The sequence below is a fragment of the Dioscorea cayenensis genome, chromosome 9 (assembly GCF_009730915.1).
Source record: "Dioscorea cayenensis subsp. rotundata cultivar TDr96_F1 chromosome 9, TDr96_F1_v2_PseudoChromosome.rev07_lg8_w22 25.fasta, whole genome shotgun sequence".
Classification (NCBI taxonomy): Eukaryota; Viridiplantae; Streptophyta; class Magnoliopsida; order Dioscoreales; family Dioscoreaceae; genus Dioscorea; species Dioscorea cayenensis.
The window spans coordinates 20,129,916-20,143,316 of NC_052479.1; positions in this window are offsets into that span (position 1 = coordinate 20,129,916).

The following is a 13,401-nucleotide window of genomic DNA, read 5'->3' on the forward strand; positions in this document are numbered from 1 at the left end:
ATCAAGGAAATAGTAGCAGAAAATTCACCTAAATTTACTCTATTGACATTCTCAGTAAGAATAAAATCTAGAGTTTCATCAGTCTTAGATAAAACATATGTTTATCAAGCAGAGCTTAAAGCAATCTAGATTTGACTCAAATTTCATATTTAAACTGGTCATTAATAAAATAAATTTTAACATTACTTATATATTATAAACTGAGGACAACTAAACATTACTACACCAAAGAAATGTAGTTTGAATGGTCAAAAATTTATTTTTATTATCTTATTAAAAAATTATCCATATATAGAAAAATTTATGAAAAATACTAAATAGCCACATGAAGATAAATATAGTGGGAGCATATTTTGGGAAATAATTAAGCCGTGCATAACCTAATTTTATAGTATAGTAGCAGTAAAAAATTTAAATGAATTTTTAAATAGAAATTCTTTTTTTTTTTTTGGTGAATATATCAAGTTATATATATATATATATATAAAATAAAATTAGTCAAATTGGTTGGCATTTACCATCTTTTATTTTATGGACTGGCCACGCACACAATTATTTTTAATATCAAGAAAGGTTAAAACCAATTTCTGATCTTCAATATTTATTAATTTATTTGATATAATGAGATTTGATCACTAAAACCCACACACACACACGCAAATACCAAAAATTCATTGGATGAAACACAGTTTTTCTTAAAAAATAAATTAGCACCCAAACAAAATTATATAGCTCTACAAATTAAAAAATAAAAATCAAAGTGCATTTCATGAACAAAGATAAGATCAAAACAAGTGATCTCCAACACAATTTAAAAAAAACGCACAATTTATTGAAAAGAGTGCACATTAGATGGACGAAAGAAACTAAACAAGGACAAATAACAGATAAGAATTCTAAAGAGATAAAGCAAAATAGACTTAAAGCCAAGAAAAAACACACACACAGAGATTGAGTAAAAGAAAAAAAAACTCAAACCATTATAGCGAGTAATGAAGTGCATAAATGAAAACTCACAAGGTATGATTAATCATGCATGAAGAGCATCTTCAACCTTGCCAGCCATGCCACCAGGGTTAATTTTTGGATAGGTCACCGAACTTTGCTCATTTTTCAATTTGGTCACCATACTTCAATTTGTATTCAATCAGTCGCCCAACTTTAATTTCATTTCATCATGCAGTCATCTAGAAAATTCCGACCCCTAATTGCTGACGTGGCCATCGAAGAATCCCAGTCATCCTTACATGCTCATGTCATATATCTCAAGTGCCATAGTGACTCAACAAACTTGTGCTTTGTCAGCAAACTAATGCCATGTCCGCCCATGCAGTGTTTCTCTACCGCCTCACCGACCTAGATAGCCTTGTGCTCCCTCGGAATCGTCTCTTCGGCCACATTCCTCCCACCATTCCTGCTCTTTGTTTCATAAATACTCTTGATCTCTCCTCGCAACTTCCTCACCTGGTCGATTCCAGTCAAGTCTCTTGTGTATCTCAACATCTCCTCCAACCGACTCAACGGAACCCCTACCGTCATCCATCGCATCCCTTCCCTCGCCTTTGTCTAGATCTTGAATCTCTCCTCTAATCTCCTCTCAGGCAGGATTCCGATGGAGTATGGCGAGATACCAGCCGCAATCAGCCTCGACCTCCACCATAATAACCTCTCAGGTGAGATCCCTCAGTTCGGCGCTCTTCTCAAACAACAACCTCTCAGGTAACAAGTGGCGAGTGTAGCTATTGTTGTGGCTGCTGCAATTGTTACATGCGAGAGATCAGAGGATGATGAGCGCTCAAAGATGTGCTCAGCCATGGCTTCCACAACCTAGCTCTTAACATCACACTATATAGAGATTTCGAAGCGGGCCGGAGCTGAGTGTGAGAGAGTGGACTCTACTATTAGATCAATAGTGGATGTGAAAACCCCTGGGGATCTCATGACACTCATTGCGGCTGCAACAACAGGTGGATAATGAAATGGTAATGGATTGATAGATTGATAGATTAATATAACTTTCTTATGATCTTTAAAAGAAAAAAAAATGTAGGATGAAAATGATGGTTAATGTCTAGTTTTGATGACAACATTGAAAGGAGCAGCAACATTGAATATGAGAATGCAAAGAGAATCAAGGAACAATGCAGGAGTCATCCCTTCTGAGAAGAAGCCAGTGTGGAAGCCCAGGTATCTGGTGCAAAGTAAGATTACAACTTTGTATATTAATTGGTACTCTAATTTTATACATGGTGCTTAGAATTATTTTTTCCTTCCAGGTTCCCTGCACTTGATGAAAGCATCAATCTACATTAAAAAAAAATCACAGGTAGAAAAATTAATTAAAATGCAATTTTTTTCTCAAAATACTATTAATGGTGGGGGATTAAAGAAGGAAAATACTTTTGTTTCAGGTCATTATGAAGCTCAAAAGCAAACATCTTGGAGGTGCCATGTCAAAGAGGAAAAAGAGTAAGTTCTGAATTGAATAGAGAACAATTAAGAAGGCTTAAACCTAAGCTTTGAATTGGGACGTGTAATTTTTGAGTTGATGTTGGCCATATATGATCAAGAATTGTTTATGGGACTTACGATGAGGTCTCAAAGATGGTGTAGCGGACTACCGCAACAACAATCGGGTGATACAGAGAGGCATTGGTTTAGTTTGAGAACAGCTGAAAGCCTTGTTGAGTTTCAGGAAAAGAGAAAGCCGCGATGGTAGCGGCTGCTATTATACATGGTTGTGGTGGTGCTCCAGTGCCAACTCCGGCATAGGAGAGGAGAGGAGGCGTAGAAGGCGAGGTACGTTATAGTAGATGAAAGGTTCATAATGGAGCTGGAGAAGCTTCTCTGAGCCTCGGCGTATGTTGTGGGGAAGAGCTGTGGAGGAATTGTCTATAAGATGGCCGTGCGACGTGGAGGAATCTGGCGGGATCTCCAGTGATGAGTGGCGGCAGCAAAGGGCCTTTGAGGAGGAGGCCATGGTGCTTGGAAGGGTAATAACCATGGAGTAGGCTGAGTTGAACAATGACAATTCAGCCTAAGCTTTTGGAGAAGAAGATGCCAACATGGCATCATTCTCGACTAAGGCATAAGTTTTGTCGAGTCACTATGCCACTTGAGATAAATGACATGGCCATGTAATGATGACTGGGATTCTCCGGTAGCACATCGCTAATTAGGGGTCGAATTTTCTACGGGTGTACTCGATGAAATGAAATTAAAGTTGGATGACTGATTGGATACAAATTGAAGTATGGTGACCAAATTGAAAAATGAGCAAAGTTTGGTGGCCTATCCAAAAATTAACCCCATGCCTCCATGTAAATTCTGAAGATAAGAAACAAGACTCTTCTCACTTAATCCATCGACTAGATCAGCCTAAAAATCCCATTCCAAGCTACATCCACCTTCATCCCCATCATCACCACCACCACCATCCACCATCTACAATGTTCCCTATGTATCTAGTAAAACCCATGTTGTTCTCTGTGATCTCATAGCTAAGACTATGACCAATGGGGTCTAAAGTTAAGAGTCTCTCATTTACCCAAAGGTTGGGAGGTGTTTCTCTAGTGATGTTGGTGGGTCGGACATTGAAGCAGTATTTGACGCAACCTGGTTGGCCTAGAACTCCTTCCACAAGCCTGCATGTGGATATCATTGCGTGCCATTTGTCCTAGCTTAGGTAGCCCCCGACTAGAGACCAGACTTGGTTTCTGGTTCCTTATGGGACCTTGGCTGTCACACTACCTTGTCATGTCTTCTTGTTTTCCTTTTGTTTTTCCTCTTCTTCTTCTTTCTTCTCCATCTTAATCTAATAGTGGGGGAAGTAAAGGTAACTTTTCAATAGCTATGTATATGTACACATGAGGATGCCAACTTTAGATGCTCAAAAAATTAAACAATAATCCAAGTAATATAAAATAATTAACGAAAAGGTTTTTGCCTAAGGATGGATTGTTTACCTTATGATGATCCATATCTTGAAATTTAATGTATTATCTGATCATAAGATTGAGATCATGAGATCAATTGCATGAGTCTTCTTCAATCTTGAATCCAAGAAAACAGCAACAGTTTTCTAAGTAAGCGAGAAAAGCCAATGCATGGTTTTTAAGGTAGAAATTCTTAGGTTGTTTTCTTACATTTCAAGGAAAGACAAAAGAATTACCTATATGGCCTTAAATTTTAAAATGATATCCTTAAATTTTAAAAAATAGAAATTAATAACATAGAAATAATTGCATTTTATTCAAATTTTTTAGTTATTTTCATGATTTTTTCAAAATTAAATTTAAAAGTTGCAATATCAAAAGCCAATGTGAGATATATTTTTAAAAATTTGAAAAATATATTTAAATATTTTTACAAAAATTTATTTAAAAAAAATCAATAAATCTGCCAATATATATGACCTTATATTGTAAAATAATATTTACAAACATAACCTAATATATGCCATATAAGACCTTAGTTTGCGCCCTTTTTTTTTTTTGCAATTTTCTTGTCATTTTTGTGAATTTTTTAAAATTAAATTAAAAGATGCCATTTCGAAAGCCAATCTGCCAATATAATTTTAAAAATTTTAAATATATATTTAAACATATAAAAACTGTTATTTTGAACAAAAATTATCAAAGCCCTCCTCTTGGCGCATTATTTTTACGTGAAATTGCCAAAAAAAACCCCTTAAGTTTGCAATATTGCCAAAAACACCCTCTTAATTTGGCAATCCCTAAAAACCCCTTCCTTTTAAACTCAAAAGCTTCCAAACCCCCAAATCATGTAACGGTGGTTAACGGAGTTATTTTTAAATTTTATGGATGAAATTGCCCTTGCATGGGAAGTTGTGGCACTGCAATCATTTCGGCGGTTTGAGAGGTAGTGGTGGGTTTTCTTAGGGTAATCCCAAGAGACGACTTTACTGGAGCCGTCTACTAATTTTTTCTCAACTCGCGTCTTCAGCTTTTCTCTTTCCGAAGTTGTCTCTACCGGCACATCCTCTGTAATTTCAGCTTTTCCCTTTCCACTAGTGTCTTGAAGGAGAAGTCCCGCGCAAGTATTCGGCATTTCATCAGTTTGAAATCTAAGGTATTGAAGAAGTTCTGATTATGGTTTTATGTTAACTATTCTGTTACAAAGAAAGATTTTTTAGTTTTGTTTTGTGGTTTTGTTTTTATTAGAAGATATTGAAGTCTGCAGGGGGATTTCTCAGCTGGGATTTTATTAGTCTGCCGGGAGATTTCTCGACTAGGGTTTTATTTTGTTTTACATTTTCGTCTGTGTACACGATCAAAATAGTTTTTTGATTGTTATGATTTGTGTAATGTATATAATGTACCTTTCCCCTTTCATTTGATATGGTTGCAGTTTTACAAATAAGGTTTTCGTTTAAAAAATGAGTTTTATTTTAAAAACGTATGCCTTCGTTTAAATATTATTGTCTCTGTTTAAGAATCTAGGTCTCTGTTTCACAACTAATATCCCTGTTTAAAAATTGAGAGGTTACCTTTTAAAACCTTATATTTCCGCTTAAAAATTTGTGAATACTGCTGAATGTGTTGTTATTGTCGCATGCTTGTGATTATGGCGGTCAACCTAGTTAATGGGCGATTCTACTTAACACCGGTAGTGGAGACCTTGGCTAAATTAAAAGTTCACATGACCCCTTTACACGTGGAGATCATCCGAAGGACACCATTTGCAACATTTACTGAGCTGGAAGCTGTATTCCAAGATAGGGCCATTCTTGATTTTCTACTGCAAAGGTACGAGGCCGCACCAATAAATTCAGGATCGGGGAAAGCCTACTAAGTTTCAGGCCTTAAGATGTGGCCCTCGTTCTTGGTCTGCATTGCAATAGAGATGCAATCATGTTTCAGAAGAAGAAAACACGCTCAGCTTTCGAAGAGAGGTATTTATCAAAAACCTACGAGAGACATAAAGACTCCATCAAGAGAACTCTTGAGCAACTTGTTCGACAGAGTTTAGAAGAAGAAAATTTTGTCAAATTCCTGATGGTGTACCTCATGGGTACCATCCTCTAACCGAATGCCTCATGGGTACCATCTACTTGCCCTAGGGCGATACGCATGGGCGCAAGTGACACACAAGTGGCTTATGGAGGACATTCCACAAGCAGCTGCTCGAGTGTAACCTAGATCCGCGGGGAAGAAGACCAACATAGGGTATATTAAGGATTTATTGATCGCGCTGAACATCTGATTTTAGGAGCTGACCAGAACAGGAAAGAAAGTCTATTTTGGCACAACCCCAAGGATGCTGTGCTACGGTGAAAATAGTTACTAGAAGCAAACGACGATAGAAAACAGTTTGCCATCTCTAGAAGGAAAAGAGGTAATAAATCATGAATAATGTGTTTAACAATAGTAGTTAATGTTTAAATATAGTATTTAGTGTTTAACAGTATTTATTTTCTGTTTAAAAGTATTCTACAAAGTTTAAACATTTTGTTTTATGTTTAAAACCATGTGATACCATTTAAATATATAAGTTAAATGTTTAAATATATTTGTTATTGTTTAAACTGAATGATTTCGCTGAGATTGTTTGGTTTACATATGTTAGTTTCCTGAGCTGGTCTCGGTGAATGCTGATAAAGATATATTTGTTCGGGCCAATCGCCTGGTGGATGCTATTGCTCTGGAATCACTTGCTCGAAGGCAAGATAAGAGGCCACATCTTCTGTGCGCGCTCGACGTCGTTCTCCTACTTCCAGCCCAACGCGAGCATGCATTCCTCGACACCGTAGAGGCCCTCCCCTACCCCGCCCGATTGCAACATCCCCCCTACCATGACAACGACAGTCCCCGGATTACGACAGTCCTCCGACTGAGGCAGCCCCTCGACTGTGGCGGCTCTTCCGACCGTGGCAGCCCCCCGATGGCACTAGGCAACGATGTCACTGCAACTCTTATGCAGGCGTGCCAGATATTGATGACCGAGTTTCCTCGGGTTGTTGCTCGTGTTGAGGCATTGGAAGGACAGTCACAATCCACTACGACGTCCCTCCAAACAAATGAAGCACCCGGGACGGACGAGGCGTCAGAATTTGATGACGGCGACTTCATTGGGATGGCCATATTTGAAGAGACTTGCAAAAAAGAGGAAAACAATAAGGCCTCTGTATCCACCATCGGTTGACGATGAAACAACAGTAGTACCATCGGCGGCTAATATTGTTATTGAGTCTGTCGCCGTTGATGACATGCCCATCATGATGGAGAAGATCTTAAATGATGTTGCCATTGCCGCGGGTGATAAAATTGTTGACTCTATTGTTAACGAAATCCCCGTCATGGTGGAACCGGCGACCACCAGTGCGGCATCGAAGGTGGACACAATCGCTGAAAAACAAGAACCAGCTAGGTGTGTCTCTCATTCATGCTGTTAACATGGCCGCGGCTGAGAATATCGTTGAGTCTGTTGTCAACCAAATCATGCCCACCGTGGAACTAGCGGCCGACAGGACGGCATCGAAGACAGACACAATCCCACAACAACAAGAAACATGTAAGAATATGACTCCGGTTGATGCTGTTGTCGTGCCCACATCGAAGTAAGATACTGCTGGTGCTAAATACCGATAACCGTCAACAACAGTGCCGCATAATGATCCCAAAATAGCTGTTGACAAGTGGCAAGGGAATGTCACCGAAAAAACAACGAGAGATATGATCCTTGGCAACCAACAGTATAAAGAAGTTCGGAAAGACTTTATTCCGAAGAAAAAAAATATCTTGGACAATTACGACTTAACAAATTTGAGCAGGAGTTGATAAGGATCTTCCTCAACTACTCTATGGACAAGTAAGTTTGAAGTTTTTATGTTGTTGTTTATATTTATATGTTAACCTTTAATTTATGTAGTTATTGTTTAACTAGTTGAAATATCATTTAAATAGTTAAGATATCATCTAAATATTTACAATATCATTTAATTATATCTATTACCGTTAACCGCAGCACTAATGTGTGGATGAATGACTCTCTTAGCACCACACGGTCCAGACTATTCATGCTGCTTGACAGGAAGGACATGGTGTCAGACGATGTGATGGACACTTTCATATGCATAATACAAAAGTCACTGAGCAAATTACCATATCCTTATAAGAAGTGCGCCTCCATCACACGACGACTGGCGCTATTTATGTCAAAGCAGGAAGAAGCGTCTGACACGACTTTCGCTATGATCGGAGATGCCGCGTGCAATTTGCATGATGTTGATATTGTCATCCTCCCGATAATCATGAATGACCACTTCCATGTCGTGGTCTTTGACAATAACAAACAAGAATATAGGCATTATTCTTCATGCCAAAGTGAGGAGTACGATAAAGACGCGTTAGAAATGATAAGTTCTTTGATAAATAGAGTTTGACTTATAGTGTTTGGTAAATAATCGGTATTCTAATCTCAAATTGTATACCTCGAAAACGGAGACTATTCGACACTTGTATCGATATGGAGTTCGGCGGGATGGTGACCACAAAGTACCCACTAGTTCACGACATTTAAACACCACGACAAAAAAAAGGAAGTGTCTAGTACGCCGTCTACGTCATGCGGTTTATCGAGCAATTACTCAATGATGAAAAGCTACGGCTACCGCAACCAAACGTCCGTTATCTGAGATTAAAGTATGTTGCTCGCATACTTAAGGAAGGAAAGGAATCCAGCATCACTGAGAAAATGGGGTCTTTGACTGCAGGGAAATAGAATTGACATGATATTGTTTGTTTTCAATTTAAATTCAATTCATTGTTTTCGAAGAACATGACAAATTTTTCAATGTAAATCTACTAGTCAGTATACTTATGTAATTGACTTTCTTTGTTTAAATTTCAATTTTATTGTTTCAATATCAGTGTTTACATTTAAAATAAAGTAGTCTCTGTTTAAACAAACAATGTAGGATAATATGTTAAAATAAAGTAGTCTCTGCTTAAACAAACAATATATCATTTTAAATATATGTGTTACCTATTAAGGATAAGAGTTTCTTTGTTTAAATATCAAAAGTTGGGACTCAATTAAGTTTGTTTCTTTTTAAACATTTGTTTATTAATAAATCCTAGTCGACGACAGTTTCATTGCAAGATCTACGATTGTGACCTGAGCCGTGGCAGTAGCTGCAATGTAACTCATGGACCTCAAACACTTGCAACTCGATCCTCTTTCATCTAGGACACCCAGGTTGTCTTCTGGTCACTGGCGATCGCAAACGCAGTTCACGATTTCCGTCCGTAGGCTTGTCATTGTTGGGTACTTGGAATATAGCTTCCTTATACACCAGTTTGTAATTGTCGACGGTGAAGTAGCCACTAATAATTTGATGAACTTTGGTGTCTGTCTGCATTATTGCAATGTAAGCGTGTTTGCACGGGATACCATAAACTTGCCATCTGCGACATGATAAAGTTCTATTGGTAAGATCTACAGAATTTCTACACTGGTCAATCACTTCATAACGATCATCGACACAACGACCAACATGAAGATTTTGGTTGTCCTCACCAAGTATCTCTACCTTCTAATGTATGTCCGAGCATAAGTAGGTCTCCCATTTGTTCGTTTGCTCAAGGCGGTTGTATAACATGCGCATCAACTTGAACTTGTACAACGTAGAACACGAACATTTTTAAACAAAGACACTGATATTTAAACAGTAACAATTATGTGTATAGTGTAGGAGAAATGTTTAAGTGAAGAGTAAGAAATTTAAACATAGACATAGATTTTTGCACAATAATGAAATTAATTTAATTTCGAATACTTAATGGAGTAGACCATTTTCATCACCAGTAAATACCAAATTCTTTGATCCATGCATTGAATGACACCGCGACATTTGAATACATCTCACCTTAACGTCTACCTCTGAAGAGATAATTCGACCAATATGCCATATCCGATTTATTAATCAACCAGTGATGGGCTTCAGGTGATGTGGCCTGAAGTTCATTCACGGTCTCATTGAAATCTTTAGCCGTCGATGCCAATGCAATACGAAAGTATATAGATTAGCAGTCCTCCCTCAATGCTTTCTCAAGTCTGACGTTGGCTTTCATAAAATTTACCTCCAAATGTCGAAGGCACTATGGATGTGGGGAAGAAAGGAAGACTCTCGCAATAGCGTTCACAAGGGCCTTAGACTTGTCCGACACGAATGTAATTATCTCTTGATTATCACTTAACTTGGAAATGAACCAAGTCCAATTGGCATCGGTCTCGTTGTTGACAATACCAAAGGAGATGTGGAAAAAACCATTGTTTTCATCTTTGCCTATGGCACCCAATAGAGTACCCCGATACTTTCCAAGGAGGCGGGTACCATCGAGAAACAGCTGCGGCCTGCAAGCTCTCTTGAATCCCAAAATACACGCATTGAAAGAAAAGAATGCACATTTAAAATGCTCACCATCTCTTTCAACAATAGCAATGCTGCTGGGGTTCGTCTCAACCACCTTATCCATGTATTAAAGCAACAAATCATAGCTGGAGACCATGCTCCCGGGCATGCTCTTTTCCCAACCAAGACTTCTTGTATGGAATGTGGACACCATGCTCCCGCAACATGTCCTTCTGAATGTTGATGGCCTTGTACAAGAGCTGGTCCTTGAGCTTCTGAATCATTCATGCACTTACAAATTTTTTGGATGCTTTCGGATGTGATACCGATCCTATTCCACCACCGCAAGTGTGTGACGGGTTGACTATCTTGATTCTGAAAGTATTTTTATTATATTCTTTTGAAGCATGAAGGCGCCATTGATAACCATCGGCAGCGCATTATATAGTCACATGGTGTTTTTCGTTCTTTAAGAATTTGAAGTCAAAAATCCGTTTGATTGCAAAATTTTGAAGTGCGTCCCTGAAATGTTCAACGCCTTCAAAACGTTGTCCGATATCTAACGACAACACTTCAGATTGATCTGACGAGGAAGGAAGGCATCCTACACCATCAGGGTCACTATGGGGTGGGATTGGAGCGCTCACAGAATCCGAATTCCTGCCAACACTTCCCTCCCTGTTGTATCTAGCAATACCACAAAAACTCTCCATAATAAACCTGGATTTTTATAAATTGTGTTATTCCCTCCCTCCTGCAGAATAATCAAAATGAGAGAAATGACAACGAAGAAATTCTCACCTTATCGAGAAACCGGAAGAACACAAATCGAGCAAACAAATGAGGAGAAGAAGAACAAGAAAAAGAAGAAGAAGAAGAAGAAGAAGAAGATGTAAAGAGCGTTCTAAACTTTGTTTCACAAAAAAAAAAAAGCAGAAAGGCAAACAAAAAAAGTGCTCAATTGTATGCATAAAGGTTAGACATGATGTGATTGGGCGGTATTTTTCCCTCCATCGCAAGGGAAAAAAAGAATTTCATAACATGGACCCACTTGAAGTGACTGACAAAGGGTAATCCCTAGAGACAATCATTACTGGCGTCGGTTATACTTTTTTTTTCTCTTTCCTCCTCTTCAGGTTTTCTTTTAAGCTGGGCATCCTTGTCTCGAAGTTCTTCTTCACTTTCCACCATTGTCTCGAAGAAGTATTCAACATTTCATCAGTTTGTAGTGAGGTATTGAGCCGAGGTGGACGACGTTGAAGAAGTTGTGTTTATGGTTTTTTTTATAAACGATTATGATAGAAAAAAGAGATTTTCAAACTGATGGAACGATATGTATGGGCGCAAGCGACGCACAAGTGGCTGATGGACGATAGAAGCCATATTGTCATCGCTCGAAGGAAAGGAGGCAATAAAACATGTGATTTAGTGTTTAAACTTTTGGTTCACTGTTTAAATATTTTGAATATCGTTTAAACACATATGTAAACCGTTTAAATATTTTCATTTAACTATTTGAAAATATATGTTATTATTTAAATTGAATGCGCCCTCGACACCGTTCACTTAATGACACCCCCTCCCCAGACGGCAACAACCTCTTTATTCACGACACTGATACCGTGTAAATAACATTGTATCTCATTTAAATATAACTGATGTTGTTTAAATATCATTTTCATTGTTTGATTTCTAAGTTTATCTGTTTAAAAAATATCATCTCTGTTTAAACAAAATTGTCTCACTGTTTAAATATCATTGTTTTTGGTTTAAATACCATTGTCATTGTTTGAATAATAAGCGTTTTTGTTTAACTTTTTGTATATTTACAATGTCGTTTTTGTTTCTCAAAATGTTTAAGTAAAACATTACGAGAGAATGTCTCTGTTTAAATATCAAAAGTTAACACTCAAATAAGTTTGTTTCATTTAAAATATTTAAACATTAACAATGCCTAGTCCGACCTCGGACACTTGCGACTCGATCCTCTTTCATCTATTAAGATCATCGACATAACGACCAACATGAAGATTTCGGCTTTTCTCAACAAGTATCTCCATCTTCGAATGTATGTTCGGGCATAAGTAGTTCTCCCATTTGTTCGCTTGCTCATAGCGGTTGCATAACATGCGCATCAACTTCAACCTGTACAATGTAGAACACAAACACATAAACAAGGTTAAACAAAGACACTGATATTTTAATAGACAAAATTATATTTAAACAATAACATTAGAATTTAAACAAGAGCGAGATAGTTAAAAGCATGAGACAATGATGTTTTGTATAGTAAAGAAAAAAACTTTTTAAAGGATAAGAACAATTCTCAAAGTGATAAATATCAGACTCCATCTTATAGGATGTGTCATGGTCACTCCTCCGGAGAATCCTCCGCAATCAAGCAATAAGTGAAAACTTTCTTTTCTTGCTCAAATCAAAATACTTGCTTAATTGCTTGCCCGTCATTCCCTAAACTGGAGAATCCTCCACATTCGAGGTAATTATGCACTTGGCTTCGACTTGAAACATGAAAAGATAGTTTAACTTGTTACGTGATTGCGATTGATTCTCGGAAGAAGATGATCATGACACATCCTAGAATGATCAACAATGGGCTGGTGAATATCCTAGACACATGAGGAAGAAACTCATTCGAGAAGAAAGCGAGAGGAGGGAGGAAAAGAGCAGAGGAGGGTGTCAAGAGAAGGGTTCTTCCTTCTCATTTATGGTGTGAAGTCCACAAGACGGTTGGCGCTTCAGATCCGAGAGGAAAAATGACATCGGAGGGGACCGAGCTTGACTAATAGCGAGGAAGGGGTCTTCCGATATTTATGTAAATTTTAGAAAAATTTAATGGCGCATTAATTCGTGTAGGGATACCGTAAACTTTCGTCTGGGCCTGTACAGGGCAGTTTTTGATCATTCGACAACAACTGATTGATCTACGAGTGAAGGCATCCCACCGTCGGGGTCCCTAGTGGGACGGGAGCTTTCAGAATCGATTCCAACACTAGTTTAAAGAAAAA